This window comes from Dipodomys merriami, unplaced genomic scaffold (assembly GCF_024711535.1).
Source record: "Dipodomys merriami isolate MVZ:Mamm:240054 unplaced genomic scaffold, mDipMer1.0.p SCAF_28, whole genome shotgun sequence".
NCBI classification, from domain to species: Eukaryota; Metazoa; Chordata; class Mammalia; order Rodentia; family Heteromyidae; genus Dipodomys; species Dipodomys merriami.
Window position 1 is genome coordinate 10,288,074 of NW_027204270.1, and position 12,267 is coordinate 10,300,340.

Consider the following 12,267-nt stretch of genomic DNA (forward strand, 5'->3'; position numbering starts at 1 on the left):
AGAGGAGGAGGAGGAGGAGGAGAAAGAAGAGGAGGAGAAAGAGGAGGAGGAGGAGAAAGAGGAGGAGGAGAAAGAGGAGGAGGAGAAGGAGGAGGAGAAGGAGGAGGAGAAAGAGGAGGAGAAAGAGGAGGAGGAGGAGGTGGTGGTGGAGGAGGAGTGCTGGTGGCTCATATATATAATCCTAGCTACTCAGGAGGCTGAGCTCTGAGGATCTTGTTTCAAAGCCAGCCTGGGAGGGAGGGAGGGGAAGAAGGGAAGGGAAAGGAGAAAAGAAGGAAAGAAGGAAGGAAGGAAGGAAGGAAGGAAGGAAGGAAGGAAGGAAGGAAGGAAGGGAGGGAGGGAGGGAGGGAGGGAAGGAGGGAGGGAGGGAAGGAAAGGAAAGGAAAGAAAAGGAAAGGAAAGGAAAGAAAAGGAAAGGAAAGGAAGGGAAGGGAAGGGAAAAGAAGGGAAGGGAAGGGAAGGGAAGGGAAAGGAGGGAGAAAGAAAGAGAAAAGGAGGGGAATGGGGGAGAACCACCAGTGGCTCAGGGTTTGAACACATAATACTAACTACTCAGGAGGCTAAGACCTGAAGATGGTGATTTAAAGCCAGCCTGGGCAGCAAAGTCTGTGAGACTCTTATCTACAATTAACCACTAACAAGCCAGAAGTAGAGCTGTGGCTCAAATGGTAGGATATCAGCTCTGATTAAAAAACCCAGGGGAAAGTACCCATGCCCTGAGTTCAAGTCCCAGTACTAGCACAAAAAGAAGAAGAGGAAGAGAAGGAAGAAGGAAAAAGAAGGAGGAAGAGGAGGAGGAGAAGAGGAGGAGGAGGAGAAGGAGGCCAAGACTGGTGGCTCACACCTGTAATCCTAGCTACTCAGGAGGCTGAGATCTGAGGATCATGGATCAAAGCCAGGCAAGGAAACTCTGTGAGACTCTTATCTCCAATTAACCACCAGAAAACCAGAAGTGGCATTGTGACTCAAGTGGTAGAGTGCTCGCCTTGCGCTGAAGAGCTGAGGGACAGTGCCCAGGCCCAGAGTTCAAGCCCCATGACTGACAACAAAAAAGAAAAAGAAAAAAAGAAAGCCACATTAAACTCGAAGTTCCTGGATGGGGAAAATAGGGTAGGAGTTTTGTAAGATACAGTAGTTGTAAGAGCAGAAATAGCATCGTTGAGTTTGAGGACTCACTAATGCTTGAGCTATAATATTATCTGCCCTCGTGGCAAAATCAGCCCATGCTACAGCAGAGGAAACTGAGGCTGAGAGGTAAAATGCTAGCCAGGGTTACCACACCAGTCCCATTCGAGGAGAGATAGAACAAAAAGCATCCAGAAGCCTGATTCCTGCTGAATGACCTTGCACTACCAGCTGCCACCCTGAGCTAAAGTTCAGGTCCCCTCTCTGTACGGAAAGGAGCTGGTGGCCGGCAGTACAATCCAGGAAGCTCAGGAATCCAGCTCCGTTCGCCCTGACCTCGGGGCCTCCAGTGATGACACATCACACTCTTCTCCCAAACACCAAAAATAAAGAGCCTGATTAGCACCTTCCATGGGCAGGAAGAATAAACCTACACATTTTCCAAATATCTGCCCCTGTGTCCAGGCTGCTGATGGCTTTGGTCTCTAGCCAGGGACCCTGCTCTGGGCTACAGGGTGGAGGCTCTCCAGTCCTGAGAGTCCTTGGGCCTGAGGCCAAAGGGGGCAAGGGGCAGGAAGGGCACCAGCTGGGCAGCAGGCCAGGGCCCCCCCCCCCCCCCTGCTGGAGACTTGGGCTTGTTTCTTAATCTTTTCCTTCCTTTGTTGGCCAGAGAGGCAGGGGACATAGGGGTGGGGCAGAGGGGTGAGGAGTCTAAGTAGGGACGATTTAGGGCTCCTGTTTGTGGGTGCATATACATGTAGACACTGGGCTATGCAGTGTGGAGGATTGATGTCACTAGAAGCCTCAGCCCCTCCTTCGAAGGAGGACCTGCTGTCTGCATTGGCCTGGGGTAGAAACTGAGGTACAGAGAGGACAGATGAGTGCCCGAGGCTAGTGGGCTTTTCAGTGTCAGGGTTAGCAGGGAACCCAGATGGTTGACTCCTGAGATGAGTGACTGGGTCTGCCTGGGCTGGAGTGAGAAGGGGTGGGACAGGCACTGGGAGGGAGAGGCCTGCTCCACCAGCTGTGGTGTGGCCCCACTCTCCCCCGCCCCCGGCCCCGCCCCGCCATCTGCACCTCCCATCACTGCCTGCCTCTCCCTTTCTACCTCAGCCAGACCACACTACACACCTCTCCACCCTGTGAACAATATGTCTATTCCTTATATCTGTAATCCTAGCTATACAGGAGGCTGAGATCTGAGGATCACAGTTCCAAGCCAGCCCCAGGCAGGAAAAGTCCATGGGACTCTTATCTCCAATTAACCACCAAAAGCCAGAAGTACAACTGGTGACTGCTTTGAGTGAAAAAGCTAAGGGAGGGCTGGGAAGGTGGCTCAGTGGTAGAGCGCTTGCCTTGCATGCCTGAGGCCCTGGGTTCGATTCCTCAGCACCACATAAGCAAAAAAGGAAAAAGCCGGAAGGGGCGCTGTGGCTCACGTGGTAGAGCGCTCGCCTTGAGCTGAAGAGCTGAAGGACAGCGCCCAGGCCCAGAGTACAAGCCACATGACCGGACCAAAAGAAAAAAGAAAAAGAAAAAGCTAAGGGATAGCACCTAAGCCCTGAGTACAAGCTCTAGTACTGGCATAATAAAATAATAATAATAATAATAATGTGATCCCAGCTTAGCTCTCTTTTCCCTGATGCCAAGAATGAGTTACTCACTTATGGCCTCTGGGCTCACAGCACACCTGAGAGGCGGGAACCTGTTGAGTCATCTCTGTGCCCCTAATCCAGCCCATGTCAGGGCTCAATAACTGTTTGCCATCCCTTGTTACCTTTTATCACTGCATCTTTTGAGGGCAGACAAAACAGGTTTTTGTCTCTGCACTATACAAGACCAGAAAAAAAGGAGGAGAAGAGAAAGGGAGCACCCACACGCTCACTGACACTGGGAGGCCTAGACCCCAGGGCTTCTCTGCACCCTGCCAGGTCCCCAAAGTGCTTTCATCTCTGACAGACTCACAAGGGTCACCCCCAGAAACCCCCAAGAAGTGAGATCTCTATGCCTTAATGGCCAGCGGCAGTGGGGCCTCCATGTCCAGCTCAGACACAGCTGCTACAGGGCAGAAGGGAGGGGGGGTTTAAAGGAGGCAGAGGGTGGCTTTAACCCTTCCTAAGCCCAGCCCTGCGGCCTCCTCCCAGATGCAGCCCTCGGCCAGAGATACACTCCTGCCCACCAGGCCCAGTTACCCCAGACCCCAGGATGTCACCCTTATCTCTGTGCCGTCTTGCCCACCCACTTCAGCCCATGACCCTGGCCTTCTGGCTCTACTCCTAAACAGACCTCATATCCACCCCTGCTCCATGGAACAGCCCCAACCCAATACCAGCATTTCTCATCAGTCCCTCCCCACCTAATCTCAGTGGCTCCCACCTCCCTTAGGTCAATTCTCCCGAGCTTCCTCTTCAGGGGCATTGCCCCAGCTCCTGATCACTACTCTGCACTTTGGCCCATTCTACTAGGAAAGGTCTTTCTCCTGGCCACTCTCTTGCTTTAGCATACCAACCAGTGCCTCAATCAAAGGCAGAGTTGGTGGTTTCTGGGTCCTTCAACCTTGCCCCCTGGGGGCAAGGATTATGCAGACTGGGTTGTGGCCCCATGCCCAGCACTGGGCTAAGCACAGAGTAGGCACAAGTTAGCTGATGACTAGGAAAAGGAGATACATTCTTATTTCCATGAAGCCATTCCTCCCCCTTCACCTTTTTGAAGGCTATCAGACTAGATTGTCACCCACTCTCCCCAGCAGTTCCCTCCGAGCCCTGATTTCCACTGTCCTAAGGGGAACATCTTTATAATCCCTGAGTAATGTTCAGGCCCATAATGACAATTATAACAATAGTCATCAGCACCATTTATTGGGTGCTCATCATATGCTTCATAATTTAATCTAATCTGCCCATTATCCTCATTTTACAAATGAGGAAACTGAGGCTCCAAGAGATTAAATATCTTGGCTAAGGTCATGCAACAAAGGTTCTCAAGTCAGGTCTGTGTGACCTAAAGATCAGAGAGAAAGCATGCAATAAATGACAGTAATACACACGATGACTAGAACTTCTCAGAACCCCTAGGCATAAGCAGACATAATTCTCAAGGGCCTTCATGGAGCCTCCTCAGCCAGAGCTGAATAGTAACATGAATAATAATGCCCACATACCACATTCTAATTAAATAATTCTCCAAGGGAAATGTCCCTTGTTAGCCCTATTTTATAGGCAGAGAAAATGGGCTACTGAACCAAATCCCAGAGCAAAAGAGGGCCCAGACTGGACCTCCACTCAGCTTCATGCACATTTGACAGAGTCTAGTCCACATCCCAGGGCCCTGGCCAGCCTCTGGGAATCTCAGAGGCTCCAGTCCCTCCTGACCCAGCTGAGTGAGAAGTTAAAACTGGGAAAAAAGAAACAAAAAGACAAATTTCACTTAGTCCTCTCCCAGAATGAGCCCAAGGCCAGAGAAAACCAATATTTGCCAAGTGGGGCACTGTGCTTGGCAATTCCTCTTGGCTCCCTCTGGCACCTTGAGGCCTCCCACATCCAGAGTTCATGACTTGTCCAAGGTCATTCCACCAGGCAAGTTACAGTGCTGGGAAGACAGAATCCCTCCTCTTCCCACCTTATCCCAAGCCTCCCCAGCTGCCTTTCTCTTCTGAGGAAAGTTAAAGGCTCTGCTCCTCCCTTCCTAGAGGTCCAGTTGCTGGGTCCCTCTCTCTACGGTATGATGGCTGTTGGGTACAGGGCCACAGCCTCCAAGAAATTCACAATCTAGTGAACAAAGTCAGTACTCAGACTCACAGAGCCTCTGTGATACTCGGCCCTTTATATCCATCAGCCACTCAATCCAATGCAAAGCACATGGATGCTAGATGCTATGGCTCACCTGTAATCCCAGCTACTCACAAGGCTGAGATCTGAAAACCGCAGTTCAAAGCCAGCCTGGGCAGACAAATCTGTAAGAGTCTTATCTTCCACTAACTAACAAAAAGCCAGAATGGATGTGTAGCTTTCAGTGGAAAAAGCCAAGTAAAAGCATGGGGCCCTGAGTTCAAGCCCCAGTACCAGCACATACACACACACACACACACACACACACACACACACACACACACACACACACACACACACACACACACACACATTGATGGGTGCATAGTAGATCTTCAGCCGTTCAGAAGCATTTACTGGGTACCTATTCTGTGTCCCAAAGAATGGCCCAGCTATAAATGGCAAAATATTGTATTCCAAGCCAGGAACCAGTGGCCCACACCTGTAATCTCAGGAGGCTAAGAACTGAGAACCAGCCTGGACAGGAAAGCCTGTGAGACTTTTATCTCCAATTAAGTTCCAAAGAAAACCAGAAGTGGAGCTGTAGCTCAAGTGGTAGAGTGCTAGCCTACCACTCATAGACAGTGCCCAGCCCTGAGTTCAAGCCCCAGGACAGGCACAAAAAGAAAAGATTCCAAGCCAGTCAGCTCCAAACACCTTTCCATTCTATCACATGTCTCCAAAATCATTCCCCACTATGCTAAACGTCAGGAGAGAAGCCAGCCCCAGAAGGATCCAAACTTTACCCAGTGTCTTTCCTCTACCCCATCCCGGCCATAGAGCCCCAGGACACACATTTAATCATGCTCCAGTGGTAGTCAGCAACTCAGACCAGTACTCACTCAGACGCAGCAGTAGTGGTCACGCCGCCAGTCAGAGAAAGGCCATGAAACCATCAGCATCACCGCAGCAGCACATGGAAGCAAAAGTACAGCGGTGAGATACACAGCACAAACAACAATGAAGCTCTCTGGGGCCCTCTTCATCCGGGACCTAGGCCAGCCCTCCCTCTGCCTCTGAGGCTCTGCTAGGCTCATACCCTGGAGTCAGCAATAATGTGCTAATCCACCCTGAGCTCATCAGGCCTCCCAGGGCTCAGCATGCTGGAGGCAGTAATGTCCCTGTGGACAAACATTTACTGAGCATCTATTATGTGCCAGGTATTGGGGTAGCAGTCTGAAGAAGATAGATATAGTCCCTGATGAGCCTAAATACAGCAAGGAGACAAGCATGCAAATAGTTACTGAATGACAACTTTGATGACTGTTTCAATGAGCAGACTGAGCTGGGGGCTGGAGGCTCACACCATGATCCTAGCTACTCAGGAAGCTAAGATCTGAGAATGGATCTTATCTCCAGTTCACCAGCAAAAAGCCAGGAGTGGAGGTGTGACTCAAGTGGTAGAATGCTAGCCTTGAGCAAAAAAGGAAAACAGAGTTGTTCCATGAGGCTGTGAGTTCAAGCTCCAGTACTAGCATCAGAAAAAAAAAAAAAAAGGCTCCATCGTTTACAACTCTTACCATTTGTGACACTGGACCTATTTTTGACTTCTTTTACTCACCTACACAGTGGGGGTGGCATTAGGAATTGCTGCATACATGTAAAACATTTTGAATAATGCTTGGCATATAGTAAGCTGTTCCTAAGTGTTAAGTCCATTATTATAGGGAACTATAGGCAGGTTTTTGTTTTGTTTTGTTTTATGGGTGGGGAGTGGGGTTTGTCATGGGGCTTGAACTCTGGACCTGGGCATTGTCCCTGAGCTCTACAACTCAAGGCTAGCACTCTACCACTTGAGCCACAGTGCCACTTCTGGTTTTCTGGATAAGAGTCTTAGGGACTTTCCTGCCCGGGCTGGCTTTGAACCACAATCCTCAGATCTCGGCCTCCTGAGTAGCTATTACAGGCATGAGTCACCAGCACCTGTCTTAGGCAAGGGTTTTTGAAGGACCTAACATGGGCAAGGCCACCTCCTACTGAACAAGGATGCTGCTATGGAGACCAAGATGAGGGAAGGTGAAGCCAGAGCCTAGTGCGTGGTGATTACTCAGTAATTGGGACTGTTAGTCTTAGGGTTCTCCAACACCTCAAAGGTAAAAGCATGTCATCAGAGGAGCTGTGGGAAGTGCCTCCCCTACCCCCAAACACACTAAGAATTGCAGTTTGGGGCTAAAATAAAATAACCAGCAATCATATTTTCCCCCTGATCCTACAAATACCTCCTCACATATGCAGGACTTAAAGGCAAAAATTATTACTTTTCACATTTTGCAGACCAGGACAGTGAGGCAAAGAGACTCTTTTGTATCCAATCTCCAAGCCTAGTTAAGGTCAAGCCAGGAGTGCAGCTTACATCTGCCTAGAATTCTTCCTCCAGATTTTCCCTTATCTCCACAAGCCCCTCCCCCACAGACTCTAGCCACAGATGAGACAAGCCTTTGAGCCCCTCCTACCTCAGTCTCTTCATCTGAAAGTCATCAAAGAACCAGCCCAGGATCCAAGCTGTTCCTGACCAAAGATGATCCTCTTTGGGCTTTGTCACTGGCACTGTGGCCCCTCCTCTGCTCCTGACATCAGCCACAACCCACAGGTCAAAATATCTGTGCTCACTTAAACCCACTTTTTTTTTTTTTTTTTTTAGTCCTAGGGCTTGAACTCTGGGCCTGGATGCTGTCCCTCAGCTCTTCAGCTCAAGGCTAGCGCTCTACCACTTGAGCCACAGCGCCACTTCTGCTTTACTGGTGGTTAATTGGAGATGAGTCTCACAGACTTTCCTTGCCCGGGCTGGCTTTGAACTGCAATCCTCAAATCTCAGTAGTTAGGATTACATGCATGAGCCACCAGTGCCTGGCTTATGTTTCTTCTTGAGTCTTTTTTGGGGAAGGGGGTTCTGTGCTTCTGTTCTGACCCTCCCCACCCCATCCTCTTTCCTTCTGTAGCAGAGGTCCTTTCCCTTTCTGTGAAATGGAGAGAGATGAATCCCAGTCTTGATGAGCCTCCCAGTTCCCTTTCTGATAGCTTCAGGACCTAGTTAGCACCGGCACATTGACTATTTACCACCTCATGAAGGAGGAAGTATATTATATCTATGTCCAGGGTTTATGCAGGTGAATTGACTCAACCAAAGCCACACAGCTAGGCAGTGGCTAGCTGATCTGGGATTTGAATTTAGATCCAATTCCAAAAACCAGCTTTGACTGAGGTGGGAGGTCTGTGCTCCAGAGGTACTGAGGTGCTTCTCACATTGCTTAGTCCAAACTGGTGGAACTGTGTGATCTCCGTTAGAGCAAGCTCTGAGCTGTGGGATGTTCAGGCTGAGGAGCTGAGGCATAGGCTCTGCCAATTATACTGGGTCAAGCAGGGGTGGGGGTAGGGAAGGGGCAGAGGGCAACCTGCAGGTCAGAACACATTAGCAAATTTCCCAGTGGACTAGCCCTACCCAATTACTATCCAGGTGCAAGAGCTGGGCACTGGAAGTCAATATCGGGTATGTGGCCCACATTGAGCCTCAGTTTTTCCATTTGTAAAATGTGGGTTTGCCAGGTGCTGGTGGCTCATGCCCGTAATCCTAACTACTAAGAAGGCTGAAATCTGAGGATCTCCGTTCAAAGCCAGTTCAAAGCCAGCCGGGGGAAGGAAAGTCTGTGAGACTCTTATCTCCAATTAACCACTAGAAAACAGGAAGTGGTGCTGTTGCACAAGTGGTAGAGCACTCACTTTGAGCTGAAGAGCCTGAGGGACAGCGCCCAAGCCCAGAGTTCAAGCCCCATGACCAACAGAAGAAGAAGAAAGGAGGAGGAGGAGGAGGAGGAGGAGGAGGAGGAGGAGGAGGAGGAGGAGGAGGAGGAGGAGGAGGAGGAGGAGGAGGAGGAGGAGGAGGAGGAGGAGGAGGAGGAGGAGGAGGAGGAAGAAGAAGAAGAAGAAGAAGAAGAAGAAGAAGAAGAAGAAGAAGAAGAAGAAGAAGAAGAAGAAGAAGAAGAAGAAGAAGAAGAAGAAGAAGAAGAAGAAAAAACCGGGTATCAGTGGCTCACGCCTGTAATCCTAACTACTCAGGAGGCTGAGATCTGAGGATCGCAGTTCAAAGCCAGCCCAGGCAGGAAAGTCCATGAGACTCTTTTATCCAATAAACCACTCAGAAAACAGGAAGTGGCACTGTGGCTCAAGTGGTAGAGAGCTAGCCTTGAGCTGAAGAGCTGAGGGATACTGCCCAAGCCCAGAGTTCAAGCCCCACCACTGATAGAAGAAAAAGAAGAAGGAGGAGGAAGAGGAGAAGGAGGAGGAAGAGGAGGAAGAGGAGGAGGAGGAGGAAGAGGAGGAGGAGGAGGAGGAAGTAAAGTAGCTGGCCTACAAACTATATAGTATATATATATACTATATACTATATAGAATCCTATCTCCTTGATAAACATCAGAATCCTAGGCCCTGGGGAAATTCTGAACACATCCTGCAGGGGGCTGCCATACAGACCCACTCTACAACAAATCCCAGGCCATCAGGACCTATCAGGTGGGTCCTCTGTGAGTATCCTCTGGGGCCTGTGGCTGGAAAATCTCTCTCTGTGGCACATAATATGTGTTCAGCAAAGGCTTAGGAAATAACCAAGTGACATTCTCTTCTGGTCTCACCCTTCTGCTCTGGAGATCCCTCCAGGATTCACTCCTTATATCTATCCTCCCAACTCCCATCCCAGCCTCCTCTCACCCTGCAGCCCTGGTCCACTCAGCTAGGCCTGTTTCCAGCTCACTGAGCTCTGGCTCTCCACTGGACCTGCACAGCGTCAGCATCTTCCCAGCCAGACTGGGATGTTTCTGCCCAGCACAGCCAACCAGGCTCCTGGCCAGGGTCCACTCCGCAGAGAGGGTGCTGGCCTTGCCCTGCCAGAACCCCACCCCCACTCGTCTAGGGGGTGGAGCAGCCTGGGAGCTTCTACTGGCACTGGAGCCTATAGAGAGAGGCCAGCCTGGTCTAAGCAGTACAGGGATGGGTCAACAGGAGACAGTGGGGTGTGGGGCCTTCTTGCTTCCCTGAATGCCACCCACACACTAGGCGCTACACCCTGTGCCCTGTGTTGCTAGGACCTGGCAGGCCCTGTCTGATTCTCTTGTATAGATGGGGGAAACCTCAGGGCTTCCCCGATTCCACTCCCTTCTTAAAACACGCCCCAACCCCCTCCCCCACACACCATGCCTGCTCTCAGACCAGCTACCACCCAGCCTCTGCATACTTAGTGCTTCAAGGCTTCATTTGCTTCTGCTAATGTCTGTGAAGTCTGGATTATTGACTAAGGAGAAACCCTGTGGCTCAGAGAGGTGAAGTGACTCATGCAAGGTCACGCAGCAAGGATGATGGCACAGGACCAAGATGCAAACCCAGTTGTGAGGCTGTGAGGCTTACAGGGCCCTGGTGCCTGTCTCCCTCCCACCCTCCCAGCTCCCCATAGTTTCTGGCTCCCTTTCTTTCCAAAACTTCTACCTCCTTCAGCAGTCTCCCCTCAGCCACTCCTAATCAGAGTTAAGAACTGCCACCTCACCAGGGCTGTGACATCTTATTTACATGCAGCTGACAGCAGCAGGTACCCCACGCTGTAGCATGCAGAAGTTATTTTGGGGGTGTCTGCCACTCTCTCAAGAGCGTTTTGATGGTACAGAGTGACCCCAGGAGGTGTTTCTTAGCTGAAAGTCTGTCACTTCTCTCTCTGCCTGCTCCAAGTCACCCCCTGCCTGGCTTCCCCGCCCCTGTCAGCCTCCTGCCCACATAGGCCATGACAAAGGGGTGAGGAGCTTTCTGCAGGGAAGTGGGGGTTCGGTCTGTGCTCCCACCTCTCCTTTTCCTCTCCTCTCCCCTTCTGTGACCAGAGGACTTGCCATTGCCATAATCTCAGCCCTGACCAGGCTCCCTCCAGTCAGCCTGGAGAAAACGGGCTCCCGAGGCAGAGAAGGGGCCAGTTTCTACCCCATCCCCAGGGGTCATGGGTAGCCCCCCTCCCTCCAGGGGACGCTGAGGGCCCTGGAATCACCTTACCCACCTCTCCCTGGGCAGTCCTCGCCTCCCCCTTACGGACCAGCGCGGACTGGGGTCTATGTGGACCAGCTTGCTGGAAAGGAGGGGGGGTCCCCGCTTCCCCCCAAGAAGGAGGGCCTGCCGGAAAGTGTAGGTGACCACCAGACAACTCTCGGGAAAAGGCAGAGGACAGAGACAGGGGCCACACGGGGAAGGGAGATGAGCGGCAGGGAACCGAGGGGGCGAGAGCGAGCTGGAACCTGAGCCCTGCCGAGACCCCGGAGAGCCCAGGCGGAGCCCAGTGCTCCAGACGCAGCCTGGAGGGAGTGCGCGGGGCCCGGCGGGCGCCCGGAGCGCCACCCCGGCGGGCAGCGCGCTGCCCTGGCCGGCGGGTCCCCGGGTCCGGCAACTCAAAGTCAGTTACGTAAGGACGGGATCCGGGCGCGGGGCGCGGGGCGCGGGGCCGGTGCCCTCCCCGCGGCGGCGGCGGCCCGGCAGCAGCGTGCGGGGCGCGCAGGGCGGGCTTGGCCCGGGGCTGCGCCGCCCTGCGGGGACCTGCCTGAGCGACCCACCCTGGGCCCGCCGACCGCCCGCGTGAGGTCCGGATCCGGGCTCCGGGACCCCGATCCTGACCGCTCTGTGCACCCCGAACTTCAAGACCTTTCGGACCCCAAGTTAGGACCCGGGAAGCTTGGATCCTCATGGCCGTCTCTGCGGACTCTTCCACCCTGGTCTCGCCCCTCCCGGGACACTCAGAAGCCCTCGGAGTGGGTCCATCTGTCTCTCACCCTGTTCCCCCCCCCCAGGGCTCGGGGGGCCCCCCCAGGCTCACCTGGGCTGAACGGGGCGGAGACCTGGCCGCGCCGGACCGGGCCGCGTCCTGGATCTCCGCCGCTCTCTCCCTTTAAGAGGTTCCTGCCACTTTGCCCCGCCGGGGGCCTCCACCTGCACTGACAGGGCAACTCTGACGCGAGGCCCCGCCCTCGCCCCGGGAGGCCCTCTGATTGGCGCAGGCATCTGCCGATCTGAAGAACAGCAGGCGGCACTGGGCCGAGGAAGGCGGGAGTGGTAACCGGGAAGGGGTGGGAGCTGCAGGTGCGGCCTGAAGGGGACGCCTAGTCCCGGCTTCCACCCCGCCTCCTACCCCCCACCCCCCACCCCCCACCCCGCAGGTCCAGGGAGACAGCAAGGGGGGGGGCAGGGGAAGGAGGTCAAGAAGTTCCTGGATTGGCTGCAGTGTAGTTGCTGACGTCATGTGGCCAAAAGTATGAAGCAATTTGCTACCACTGAGGTGCTGCCACTCAGGGTAATTGG

At 52.9% G+C, this 12,267-nt stretch overlaps 1 protein-coding gene across 1 annotated transcript in view; it reads right to left on the reverse strand.

The window, feature by feature from the left end:
- The window catches only part of Epb41 (erythrocyte membrane protein band 4.1), a 175,232-nt gene extending 163,339 nt beyond the window's left edge, over positions 1 to 11,893 (reverse strand). Inside the window, exon 1 of the mRNA XM_070037457.1 lies at positions 11,786 to 11,893. The gene's annotated coding sequence lies outside the window, so the exon portion shown is untranslated. The remainder of the gene's footprint in view (positions 1 to 11,785) is intronic.
- Between the last annotated feature and the right edge of the window lie 374 nt (positions 11,894 to 12,267).